The sequence below is a fragment of the Pteropus medius genome, unplaced genomic scaffold, assembly GCF_902729225.1.
Source record: "Pteropus medius unplaced genomic scaffold, Ma_sr-lr_union100, whole genome shotgun sequence".
NCBI classification, from domain to species: Eukaryota; Metazoa; Chordata; class Mammalia; order Chiroptera; family Pteropodidae; genus Pteropus; species Pteropus medius.
Window position 1 is genome coordinate 3,717,866 of NW_024340693.1, and position 13,298 is coordinate 3,731,163.

The 13,298-nt window shown below is 45.5% G+C and overlaps 1 long non-coding RNA gene across 1 annotated transcript; it reads left to right on the plus strand.

Moving 5' to 3' along the window:
* The first annotated feature begins 267 nt into the window (after nucleotides 1-267).
* LOC120602786 (uncharacterized) lies at nucleotides 268-11,069 on the plus strand. Its single transcript, XR_005652845.1, has 4 exons — nucleotides 268-875; nucleotides 1,036-1,280; nucleotides 1,717-1,801; nucleotides 10,328-11,069. It is a non-coding gene; the product is annotated as an uncharacterized LOC120602786 (long non-coding RNA).
* The last annotated feature ends 2,229 nt before the right edge of the window (nucleotides 11,070-13,298 follow it).

The following is a 13,298-nucleotide window of genomic DNA, read 5'->3' on the forward strand; positions in this document are numbered from 1 at the left end:
TCCGAATCCCCGATTAGAAAGGACATTATCATTATCAAAAAAAGTCTACACGTTTGTAAACAGCTCATGGACTATCACTTGGTGTATTATTGTCGTCCACTATCTGATAACAGACTGACGCACGTTACAAACATCAATAAAAGTGAATCGCTGACGAGCGTCCACGCTGATCGTAAAAACTGTTACTCTTGTGACAAATGACCCCCCAAATGCTTCCCATCCATTCAGAGGGGACATTATTTTGAGCGTGACCTTCTGCACCCCTGCCTTAACCATCTTACTTAGATGTCTATGTTTGATTTTTCTGTTTTATTTTAATTTCTATTTGTATTTATCTTACATTTTCCAGTCGCTACCGTTCCCACTAAAGCTTTTTACTCCCCAAAACATCTCTCCCACTACTAACCTCCCATTACACGTTTCCTGTGGTATTCAGCAAATTCTGTCTTGTCTTTTATTTCCTCTCTCTTGCCAGATTATAAATTCCTACAGGAAGTCATATTTGCCTCTTCCATAACACCTAGGATGCCTGCATTGTGATGCACAGGAAATATTTGTCGAATTAATGAGGAAGCGTGTTTGTGTCAAAAAGATCCATGTACAGATGATGACAATGATACCATTTTATGAAAAACCCTCAAAAGTGTTCTCATAAAAATTTCCTTGGAGAAGATAGTGACTTTGCCACTTGTTTAAATGAAGTTTTTACCTACGACATTAAGTCTCATTTAGTGTTTAAATACACTGACCGGTTAGATGGGCCTGGGTTCGAATCCTGCTTCGCAATTCATTAGCGTTGTGTCCTTGGAGCCTCAGTTCCTGTCTTTGAGAAACAGAGATACAAAGGCCCTAGCTTACAGTACGTGCGCAACAAGGTAAGCTTTCATCAATGAGATGTTATATGTTTTTATTCAGCCATGTAAATTGGGTGATTCTCTAGCAGGACTGTTTCCTCTGCATAAAGAATACAACTATTTTCCTAAATATGGATTTAGCATAGACCCTTCCTGAAAAGTATATTTTGTGTTTCTTCAGGGATCTATCTTTTTGTCCAAGTATTTACTCATAGATCTTGAGAAACCCAATCACCGCACTGGAGGAAAAGCTATGAAGAAGCATGCAGCCGGGCTTGGTCCTGCGCTGCCTGTGTCCCCTACCCGCCCCCTCAAAACCCATCTCCTGCTCCACCTGCATATGACATTCCCAAACACTGAAGGTCCCAGACTTCTTAAAACATACTTTGGACTACTGTTTCGATTCGATCCATTCTGTGGATGAAGGTAAGAATTCTCCCTGAAGAAATCAAGTGTTGTTTGTTTGTTTTTTTTAATAAAAATCGTACAGATTTAAGATGCATGGCATGTTTTGTGGCGTATACATATACATAGTGAAATGATTACTATAGTGAAACTAATTAGCAGTGTTCTTACTGATTTCCTGGAGCAGGAAAGGAAGCTGATCTTGGACAGGGAAGAACAAAGCCTGCTTTTCTCTCTGAAGCTAGAGTGAGAGTTAGGAGTCTAGACTCCAGGTGGGGGGACTATGGCGGTGTGACATAAGCAGGCCCTTCACATAGCACGAGGATGGCCAGCTAAGGAAGAGATGGTCACTAGGCCCTTACCGGGAGCTCAGCCAATGTGTGAGGCGCGATAAAATCTAATCCCCAATTTTAGATTTTTCTTTTCTGTGCGGTAATTTCCTTCTGTTATTCCCAAGCTAGAAGCTGGTCTTACCTGCGGGGCCCGTGCCATGCTTCCGTGAGGAAAGGGAAGAGCAGCAGCCAGAGGTTCAATTATGAAAGGTAAGGAGTGGCCTGCAGGCCCAAGCGATGGGCGAGGGAGGATTCGTGGCACCTGTCGCTATTCGGAACCTGTTTTTAGAATGGACTTCCCCCGGATCAAAGGCTGAGGTTTCAGACTGAATTGTTATTGGAATGAATTGAACATATCAGGGACATGGAGCTGTTTTTTTTTCAGTTTGACCTTCATCCTCAGGTCATACTGATGTCACATGTCTCTTTGCTCCAAGATGATCTCCAGTGACACTGTAGAGTCTATGACCCGCATTGGTCCATGTTCCAAACAATGCACAAATAACATGCATGCTTCTTTTCATAAAATGTGGTCTTATTTACAGTCAGAATTTAACATCTCACGTCTTTACATGCCTCCCAAACGCCAGCCCCACCTTTCACCTGCCTCCTGGTCAGCCTAGGGGGATAGTCTACTGTCATGTCGCACTTAGAAGTTCCGAAACCGAACACACCACGCTGAGCGATTCCTGGGAATGGCAGTGGCGGTAGACAGACATTCCTTTGTTCCATTGCCAACCCCGTGAGTTCAGACCTTCTTTAGCTCAACGTTGTCCTTCAAACCATGGCCTAATATGCCTTTGTCCCGTTCTCAAAGGCTGGGTGCTTCCTCGTGCCATCTCTGACCTTTGCAGTTCTACCCATCCTTCAAGATACAGCCTTACTTAGTCGTGAACCCTTTCCTAGTTCTTACAAGTGAATGTGACCTTTCTTTGCCACGAACTCCTACCCCATCCCTGGCACCCTTGCACTTTATTTGTAACTTACACAGAAACATGACAATTACCTTGTATTTTAGTCATTCATTTCATGCACTTAAAAACATCTGTCCTTTAATAAATACCTTAATGGCCGAGTCTCTGATTTATTCCTCTCTGTGTCTCTTGCAGTGCATAATTATATTGAATTAGACTGTGTTTAATTGGGTTGTTTTCTCTTCAAGTTGAAATGGACCTTCATAATAAAGGGAGGAGAGGCAGTCATTTTAAAACATTTACTGTCTTGCTCCGTCTTGCCTCTGACCGTGTGCTTTTTGTAGCGTGCAAGTGGATTTAGTACATGGCGCTCTGTTCCCATAAAAGCCCGCGTGAGTCTTCTCAGAGCTGATCGCTTCCTGTCTCTACAGCGTTTGATTCAGTTTTCTCACTCGGTATCAAAGTGTGCTTTAAATGGGAAGGGTCTAAGCTCCCATTCCGCGAGTGGGATCTTCATCGCCTTCATCAGCAAAAGCACATATTAAGCATCTACATCTGAGTATAGCGTTAGACACAAGAAAGAACAAGTTAAATCGATCAACACTCCAGCCTTTTTTAATTTTTCGAAGAAAATACTGATGTAAAAGTTTCTCAACTAACTCTATAAGCATCCAGAATGTAATTTAGACCTTAGAAAAACTAGAACCAAAGAACACTTTCAAAAATAACTTTCTTTTCTCCCCGTCATTATGCGAGTGTCATTTATTCTTATAGATTCATTTCCTCCACGTGTCTGAAAACACAGCCACTAGCAGTTGCTGAATTTTAGAACAGACAACGCCTGTCATTAAAGACGACTCTATTTCTCGATTTCAGTTCTAGAAGTTCCAGGAAGGGCTCTGGTCCAGCTGGGTCAGGGGTCCATTCTGGACCAATGCAGTGCTGCCATGGCAACAGGGTCAGGTGAGAGAGCATCTTCATTCGGAAGGATGAAGAAGGAAAAGAAAACGGAGCGACGCGATGGAAAGTGGCACAGGGAGGAGATTACTTCAGTTTGGGTGGATGGCCGAGGAATCTCTGAGGTGATGATGCTTAAGCCGAGACCTAAATGATGAGAAGCAAAACCTGTCAAGTTCTGGGAGCAGGAGCGTCCAGGCGGACCAGACGGACTGTAAGTGCACAGGCCGTAACCTGGGAACCGAGGAGCAGAAAGAAGGCTTGTGTGATAGGAGCCTCGTGAGTAAAGGAGGAAGTTCTATGCCACGAAGACAAAGAAGTAGACTGGGAACGGATTATATAGGGCCCTTCAGACCATGGGTTTTATCTTTAGGACAACGAAAAACTATTGGAAGGTTGTAAAGAGGGCAGTGACCGGATGTGATTTACGCTTTAGAAAGAATATCCTGGCTGCCGTGTTAAAAATGGACTGTAGGAGGCAAGAAAGAAAGAAAAGACAAGAGAGAAGGAGGGAGGAAAGGAAGAAGGAAGGAAGGAAAAAGTGGGACCTGGTGATCACTGGGATGGAAGGCGTCCCGATGACTCCTGAGGATGCTGCCACTTACTGAGATGCGGGAGACTTTGAGAGAAGCAAGTTTAGGAGAAAAAAGTAAGAGCTCCATTTTGAACATGTCAAGCATGAGATGTTCTCAAATGTAGTTAAAACGTGTAGTATCTAGTGGGTGGATGTGGGAGAGTCCAAAGCTCAAAAAAAAAAAAAACCAAACAAACAAAAAACTCCATCAGAAATAAAAATTTGGAAATCGCCATCGAGAAGATGGATCGTATCGCCCACAAAGTGTGTTTCGATGGGAAAAGAGCAGATCCCTGAGCACCTCCAATTTTCAGGGCTGAGTAGAGGAGGGGCCGGGAAGAGAGCAGCGAGGAGGTGGCCAAAGGGTTATTCGGGAAATCAGGGAGTGTGACATCCCGAAAACAGAGGGCAGAACGAGTTTTGAAAAGGAGGGAGTGGTCAAAAGCATTGAATGCTGCCGAGAAGCCCCGCAAGATAAACACTGTAGTGTTTAATTTCTCACAGCTTTTCACAACCTCATTTAAAACTATCATCCCTCCCCACCCCCGCCAAGGAACCTTTTGTTCCTAATCGTCACCCCTATAAAATGTTACCATCACAGTATCTCTATGTGCTGCAGAGCTTCGGAGGGCCACGAACCATTGTAATACCTAAGAACTCGTTGGCCCCTCAAGAGCCAATATTGACCCTCTCGTGGGTGACATCACCCCACTGAGAATGCACGAGTTATAGATCGAGGTGCAGATCGTTTTGACAGAGTGGTTTCGGTGGTGAGGTGGGGGTTGCAGTCAGTCCGCATCGGATCGAAGAGTAAGTTTGAAATAGGAAATGGACCGATGAGTGTAGATCTATTTATGGCAGAATGATCAAGAGGACTACTTCCATAGCCACGCGGCCTGGCTTCTGTACCCACACCTGCAAGGGGGCAAGCTGCTTTACCTTCCTGTGCCTCAGTTTCCTCATCCGTGAAGTTGGAATAGTAGTGGTAACTCCCGCATAGGGTTCTTGTGACAGTTAAGGGCATGGATAATATACATCAAGTATTTAGAGTCGCACCTTGCATATATTAAGTGTTCTGTACATTTTAGCTGGTCTCACCTGAAATTATCTCTGTGCCTGCAGGTGCTTGTCAGTCTGGGGCTGGGGGCTCTAAGATGACCTCATTGACGTGTCAGTAGCCTCGGTGCTGGCTCTTGGCTGGGCCTCTCCACGTGGTCTGTCCCCATTCAGCCGTCAAGCTCAAACGCCCTTACATCGCGTGGGTGTGCTCTGAAAGGCCATCAGTGAAAACAATAATGTCTCTCCAGGTCTGGGCTCTAAAACTCAGCAACATCACTTCCCCCACGTTCTGTCGGTTAAAGCAAGACCCAAGACCGGCCCAGACTCAGAGAGTGAGCAGGTAGAATCCACCTCTTGACAGTAGGAAGTGAAGAATAGCGTGGCCACATCTTTGTCGGTCTACCCAGGTATGGATACATGGGGATCCGTAGATTTGGCGAAAGCTGAAGCAGTTCTTTTTCAGATGGCCTTGGTTTAACGTAACAGGGGTGTTCGCCTGCTCTGATGAGGAGGCAGAGGCGGAAGGAAAAATGCAATGATTGCATATCTGAAAAGACTACAGGGTTAAAACAACCTCGGGGCAGGATGGGAAGAAGAGCTTGGCAGGATATCATCGTTGGACTTCCAGCCGACATCAAGGGCCCGTTGCAGGTGCGGCCACGCATTTATATCAATATCCTTGCCTTATTGTGAGGTTTTCATCACCAGCGCTCAACAGCCCAGCTGGAGACTGGGCACAGACAGATGTTGGATTCGTCCGGGGTGAGGGCCTCGCCAGGTGAGCCTGATGAAAAGATGAGGCAAGGCAGCTAGGGCTTATTGGCAGTAGAATAGAGAAAATGACAGGCCGCGACATTTCAGCTGGACAGGAGGAGAGTGAGGATGGGATTTCCCCCTTTGATTTGATAACGCTAGCTTGATTTTTTTCTAATTCTTTTTTTTTTTTTTGAGAGATCATTTGAAAAATCAATACCTACCCTCATTCCTTGCTTCTTTCATATCTGCGTATGGTAACATGACCCCTTCATCGAGTGCGTGCTACGTAAAACAGAGGCCGAAAAATGATAGAAGTAGCAGATTAACAGTGATTTCTGACTTTTCTTAGCGAGGAGATTCCCATTACTGTGACTGGTAAGGGCATCCCAAACTGAAAATCCCTCCCATTGGTTGTCGAATTCTGCTCTTATGTTCTTTAAGTATTAAGGAGAATTCACCTCTTTACATTGATATATAGTACTATAATCTTGTCCTTTTTTGCCCTACCGGACATCTCTTTTCTTGAATAAGCATATTACTTTCTGTTTTTCGGTTCAAAATGTATTCTGCTACACAGTAGGATAGCAGGTAAGCTATAGGAACAAAGCTGGCTTTTTCGTTTACTTTTTCGAGGCTTAGTATGTTCCTCTGGTTGCTTGTTCTAGTATGTTTCACCTTCAAGCCACGTGGTCTAAGTTGCTTAGGCGGAATCACCAGAAAGGCCACGTCCGTTCTGGCTGGTCCTGTACAAACATGGATCTCCTGCGAGCCACACAGCTCTCTTTCTATTGCACGTAAACGTGGTTAGGTTACCTCCACGAACGCCTGACACTTGATACCCAAGGCTCTTTGTTTCCACGCAACTCCATGCCCAGAACCTCTGGAATTTTTTCTCTTTTAGTAGCCCTTCCCCCCTACCAGCCAAGGTCAAGTTCCATCAGATATTGTCCTTTCTGCTCTGAAACCCTACATCCTGTTTAAATTTTAAAATGTTGTTTTATATTTACATCATTCCTCTGCTCAAAAATCTTCAAGGACTCTACGTGACCTTCCATTGCCTACGGCATAGAGTTCAAACTACTTCATCTGCTATTCCAGGCTCTGTATTTACTTTAGCCCAACTTAGGAAAATCCTTTAAGGCAACTTGCAATAGAAACATTAGAATTCGAGGAAAATAATTAGCTCCACAGAGCTAAATTTCCCACAATCTGAGCTCTTCCGTAGCTATACTATCCTAACCAGTTTCTCATAAGCTTTTTCCTAGCCAATAAAACGGTGATTCTCAACCTTGGGTGTCCGTTGGAAATAACAGCAATTCCGATATATAACTGATCTGGGCTACGGCCAGGCACTGGGATTTTTAAAGCTCCCTGGTGATTCTAATGAGCGCTCAAGGTTGAGAACCACTATGTTAGAACGAGTTTATTGATTCTCCCTAAAACATTCATCATTCTGCTCTTTTTCCTATCGACACTTCCCTTTTCTTCTATACTTATCTAAATCCTACTTCCTCTTTGAGATCCAACGCAGGTACTTCTGAGATCTTTCCTGATCACCCAACGCTGATACACTCCCGTGACAGCGCCTTATTCGCACTTAATGGGCACTTGGCACATACTTCTTTTACCTTTGTGTGTTTATCCTGTCTCTTCGACAGGATTCTAAGGTGTAGAAGGACAGGGACTGTTTTCTTACAGCTCTTTTTATTCCCAGAACTTAACACAATGCCTTTCGCACTATGTATTATTGTGTGTTTTATGGGAGATGGTGCTGGTGCTGGTGATGATGCTGGCATGTGCTGGTGCTGGTGCTAGAGATGGTAATGATGCTGGTGCTGGTGCTTGAAAGCAGTATTGTGCTATGATGGTGCTGGTGCTGGTGCTGGTGCTGGTACTGGTGCTGGTGACGGTGCTCGTGATGGTGATGGTGATGATGTAGCAGATGCCGAATCAGTGCTCTGCCCATATGCCTTCAGATTGCTTAATCTCTTTGAGGGACGACCACTCTTGGGCTCCTGGAACCTCTTTTCACGTACTAAGCTGAAGTACCTGAGAATTAAGCCACCTCCACCTTAACTCAGTGACCGTGGGTACAGGTATGAACACTCCTGGTCTTATGGCCTCTGATTGGGACAGCATTGGGGTGACCAACACTGTCTCCTGTGTCCCCTCTGAATTTAGATCAGAATTGACATTACACCCTTGCGTGGGCCTCTTTCTCTTCCAATTGCACTCCCCTACTCCCTTACTGGATTTTCCTGGAAACACTTCCTAAAAAAATCATTTCGACATGACTCCTTCTTGAAGGTTCCGCCCTCAAGGCGATGGGGAGGAGCCAATCTAAGACAGATGATAATAATATGATAATACTAATAGCGATAATCAATATTATTTATTGAAGATTTTCTATGTGCAAGATATGAACTCCTTTAATCCTCAGGATTAGGTAGATACTATGGTTATATCCTCATTTTACAGATTAGGAAATTGAGGCATAAAGAGATTAAGTCATTTGCTCAAGGGAACATAGATAGCCGAAGAAGAAACTGAGAAAAAAAAAACGAGAAACCTGGAGGGTGAGAACAGTAGGGGATCAAATCAAATCAAAAATAAATTAATTTCAATCAAATTGCCATGTAAACTCTGTGGACTGGTTGGAAACTAACCTTGACATATATTTTTTAATGAGATGAGTTCTGAGGTCTGATAAGCAATTTCATAAACTTTCAAACATCATCCGTTGTAGATTAGGGAAACTTATTTCTAAGTTATTTGTCAGAAATCCCTCCCCACCTGCTCCCCACCCTCTCCCCACTTTTCCCCACCACACTTTATAATGTGCACATCTGATCCCAGGACGTAAAACCCTATTCGAACTATTAATAATTTAGATCCGCTCCAGATTCGCTGTGTCTTTTTGGACTGGCCTGGGAACCGCCATGCGTGCTCTCTCCCCGGAATATGCATTCGGAATGATAAACGGTGTTTACTGAGAGTCAGTAGTTCCCACCGATGCCCCGTTCTCGCCTCCCGTTCTCCCCACTCCTTCCCAGTTCATTGCAGTCTCGTCCAGATATGATGTCTTTCGTGTTTCAGAAAGACAGTTTTCAACAGGCCATTCGCGGACCGTGTCATACCCAGGAGTTCTTGCCCCTCCCACCTGCCTTCTGCTCCATCCTCACTCTGTTACTCATCGGACAATATTTACTGAGCCCCTATTGTATGCCGTGCCCGCTGGCTGCAGTGAAAACAGCTGCTGGAACGTGCTGGGTACTCATTAATGTTTGATTCCTTTCCACTGACGTTGACCTTTGTATGAACTTGTCTAGCCCTGTTCTGATGTCTCTGCTGGTAAAATAGATATGCCTTAATTTTACACTTCTTCGCCAATGCCGAGGCTATCTTTTTCTATAAGACTCAGTAGAATTCGATCACTTTCAACCACTGTTTAATGTATACGAGGCAGAGACCATTGTTTTGGGAGGCTGAAAGAGAATGGTGAGAGTTTTTCGGGGTTCCCTATACCTACTTGAGCCTCACGGACCCCTGCGTGAGTCACGCTTCCGGGGATACTGGTGATCATCAAAATGGAAAGTTAGCTTAGGTCAACTTTATTTATAGAGGTGATTTAATATCATATGTCGGTTTATATCATAAATAGGGTAGAAATTGCACTTATCTCTCTACCTTTTTCAATCATTTATTCACTTATTTAATATGATCATCTGCCCACCACAGATATTGATGAAGGCCCAGGAATCAGACCAGCGGCTTCCCCACAGATATCATAGTCTGGAGCGGTGGTTCTCAATCCTAAATGCATGTGAGCATAATCTGAGAGCTGTAAAAAAAAAAATCATCGATGCACACGCCTCATCCTAGTCCTATGAAATCTGAACGTTTTGTCGGTCGGGCCCATGCATCAAAAATTTTTAAAGCTCTTTAGTGGATTCTAATATGTAGCTAGAATTGAGAGCCACTGGGCTAGTGGATATTAAGGAGTTTAGGGTAGGGCTACTCTTGAGTTTACAAAATGTACGTATAATACAAATCTTTTCCTACCCCTCCCCTCGCCCGAAGGCACGTTGAGATCTTTAGTAAAAGGAGTACCCTATGTCTTTTGGAAAACGCTTCTCTTTCTTTTCTTCAAACAAGTAGGAAGACAATTATAATATCATGTGATAAGTGAAAGGCGTGGGTTGCTATGGGTTACTGTAAGGTCACGCAGAAAGAAAACCTGAGGCCAAAGAGGTGAGTGAATCTCCATCAGAGCCATCGGAACAGATGACTCCTAAAAGTCAAGCCCGGCAGAGGGAGAGGGGTTAAGTTTTCCCAAGTAAGGGAAGCAACCTGGGCTAGACTTCGGCCAATGCTCGCTCAGTTTACCCCCTTGGCTGACCTTTCCCCGTCACTACTGAAAGTTTTTTCCTGAAGAACACTCCGTCAGTACATCGCCGACTCGAGCTCTGTTTCTAGGGACTCTAGCCTGCGACAGTGGGTACCTGGAGGAATCCCAGGAGGCAGAGTGGGCTTCCGGAGTTGGATCATCTGCTAGATGACTGGCCACGAAGCCTCAGTGGGCCAGAGACAGTCCTGGCTGACGTAACTCCTACTGCTACCGGATGTCTGAGCTGTCAGCAGCAGAGACCACACTGAGTTTTCAAGAAGGCCAAACAGTTGCCGGGCGGCAGGTTGGTTACACTGGGCCGATGACCCATGAAGGGTGACATTTCATCTTGACTGGGCTCGACATACTTTCTGAGTATGGTTTTGCTTTTCCTGCGCTTCAGCCAGTACTGCCATCCGAGGACTCACACAGGATGTCTGACATTCTGGGCTCTCACGTAACACTGCCTCCGGCCCAAGGACTCGCTTTACAGCAAGAGGAGGTAGTGGGTGGCACTTGACCAGAGGTTCCAAGGTCATGCCACATACCGCTCTGGTCGGAAGCTGTCAGGTTGACGGGCGGACCTATGGCCTGTTGACAGCATAGCCGAGGCTCCAGCTTGGAAACGACACCTTGTGAAGTTGGAGTATCATCCTTCGGGTTGCAATATCCTCCCGAAATCAATGGCCACGACATGGTTCTGTGTCCCCGTTCAAGAAGGTAGAATACATGGACCCAGAGATCAAGAGATAGAAGGGGGAGTGGCCCACTCCCCGTCACTGCCAGTAAGACCGTCACGCCCAGCGACCTATATGGAGACATTGTGTGTCCTGTTCTCTCCCTGCAACTTCAGGCTCTGCTAGCCCAGAAATCCTGACACCCGCACGTGGATGCTTCCATCAGAGGACACTATAAGAGTCCCACTGAAAGCTGTGGCTGCTCTCTGGTCACTTTGGGTTCTTAACGCCAGAAGACCGATGAGCGAATTATCAAGACGAGGTGAGGCTGCTACATCATGGAGGCAGAAAAACGTATGCTTGGCACTCGAGCGGTCCACTGGGGGCATTTCTTGGTATTCCATACCAGATGGTAACTTTAGATGCGCACGCACAGCAGCTACGGCCTGATGAGAGCATGGGAACCAGGCGTCGACCCCCTCAGTGATGAGTGCCTGGGTCAGTCTGTCAGTCAAGCCTCCTGATGGCTGAGTGGAAAGGATGGCAGAGCAGGGAGATAATGAGTGTCAGTCATGGCTTGGGACCAGCTGTGACGATAGGGACTGTCGTTCATCCCATTACCCTCCTCTTAGAAAATTTCCCAGAAATCGTGACTGACTAATATGAATTCTGGAGAAGCTGTGCTTGGATGGAGTTCATGTGAAAAGTGATCTAAGCATCATAAAGTGTAGACTCTAGTGAATCCTGCTTGCACCCTGTGTGAGTCATCTGTGCTCCGGCTGCTGCGAGGGTCAGATAACTCCAGATGCCGCCTTCTCTAGAGAATCGTCCTTGGCCAGAAACCACCTCGGTGATGAGGCTTTGCTGCCCTCCTGCAGAGCTCACCCAATGGCCTGGGGGTATAAACCGCTGGCCCTTCGGGTTGAGTCTTGCTGGTGAGTTTTGTGGGATCAGCCGAGGCTCGTTCTTGTTCTCTGTCTTCCTGGCCCGTCCTGCTTCCCTCTCGTCCCTTCTCCAGACAGCGCTCCCCTCACAAATCACTGGACAAGACCCCTTGCCTCAGCCTCTGTTTCTGGAGAACCTGACTCAAGATCGTCTCTGCCTAACTGGCTAGGTGAGATCGATGACAAAAGCGGGTATTTTGGATTTCCTTGCTCAGCCCCCAGTCGTCCCATCTCGTATAAAAACCCGGAAAACAAACAGTGACGTTACCCAGACTTCCCAGTTCTGCATGCGAATTAGATTCTGCCAGTCAAATGTATTCACCAAGATGTCCAGAACTGAACCAAAGCAGAAGCCGTATTTCTAAACCCGTAGGGCTGTTTTCTGGTCGTTTGGGACTTTCTGCAGCACGGATTCAACTCCCAGTGACCAGCTTTGATGGAGTTAAGAAGTAATGATGGCTCTGATGGCAGAGGTTTTCTGGTGCTGGCCTTCTGATCACTGGATTGCAGCAGCCGATCAGTGCGTTCTTGAATTCGGGACTTCCGGTGGCAACCTCAGAGGTGGTACTTCTCCTCTCGGGTCCATCCTGTAAGAATGTGGGGGTCAGTCTGAGGCTCAGCTTACAGCCTACTCCTCTATCCGTTACAAAGATTTTTGGGTGCCCGATTCCCTGTAATAAATATCTTTCTGCTTTAAAAATATTGAGTGATTTTTGTATCCTGCTTCGAACCCTGGCCAATCAAAAAAAAATTGGGGGCTGCAAGAACCCCAGTAAAAGAACTCAACTAAAAAGAGAGACAGAGAGAGAGAGCAATGTAAAGACACAGAAGAATCTCAGAGACCCATTTTTTTTTTGGTGAAATAACGGAGCCCCTTGAAAATGAGAAAGCTCTTGCTTTTCCAATTACTTCTCTACTTGTCTTAGCCTTTTAGTCTCTATGACCCTTCAGTTTTGTTTTTTGTTTGTTTGTTTTTACTCAGTTAACCAACAAAAGTCTCCATGACGTAATTCCAAAGTCCCAGAAAATCCGAGACATGTATCTTGTTTCCAATAGCCGTGGCCACATGGTTAGAGCTGCTCCTTCTAAGCCATGGGCAGGCTCTCTGAAAGGACATGATGGATGCCTCTGGAACACGAGTTTAGAAAGTTGAGTTCTCTGTTTTCCTGGAGGATCCTAAACTCTTGATGTAGCTATTAGTTTGCTTGGACCGCCATAAGGAGATACCACAGACGGCGTGGCCAAACCAATGGAAATTTATTTCTCACAGTTTTGGAGGCTAGAAGTCCAAGATCGGGCTGTTGGCAGGTTTGGTTTCTTCCAAAGCCACTTTCCTTGGCTTGCAGACAGCCACCCTCTCCTCTGCTGTGTTTTTACATGGCCTGGTATCTCTGTGTGTCCAAATTTCCTCTTCTTATAAGGACACAGGACAGATTGGA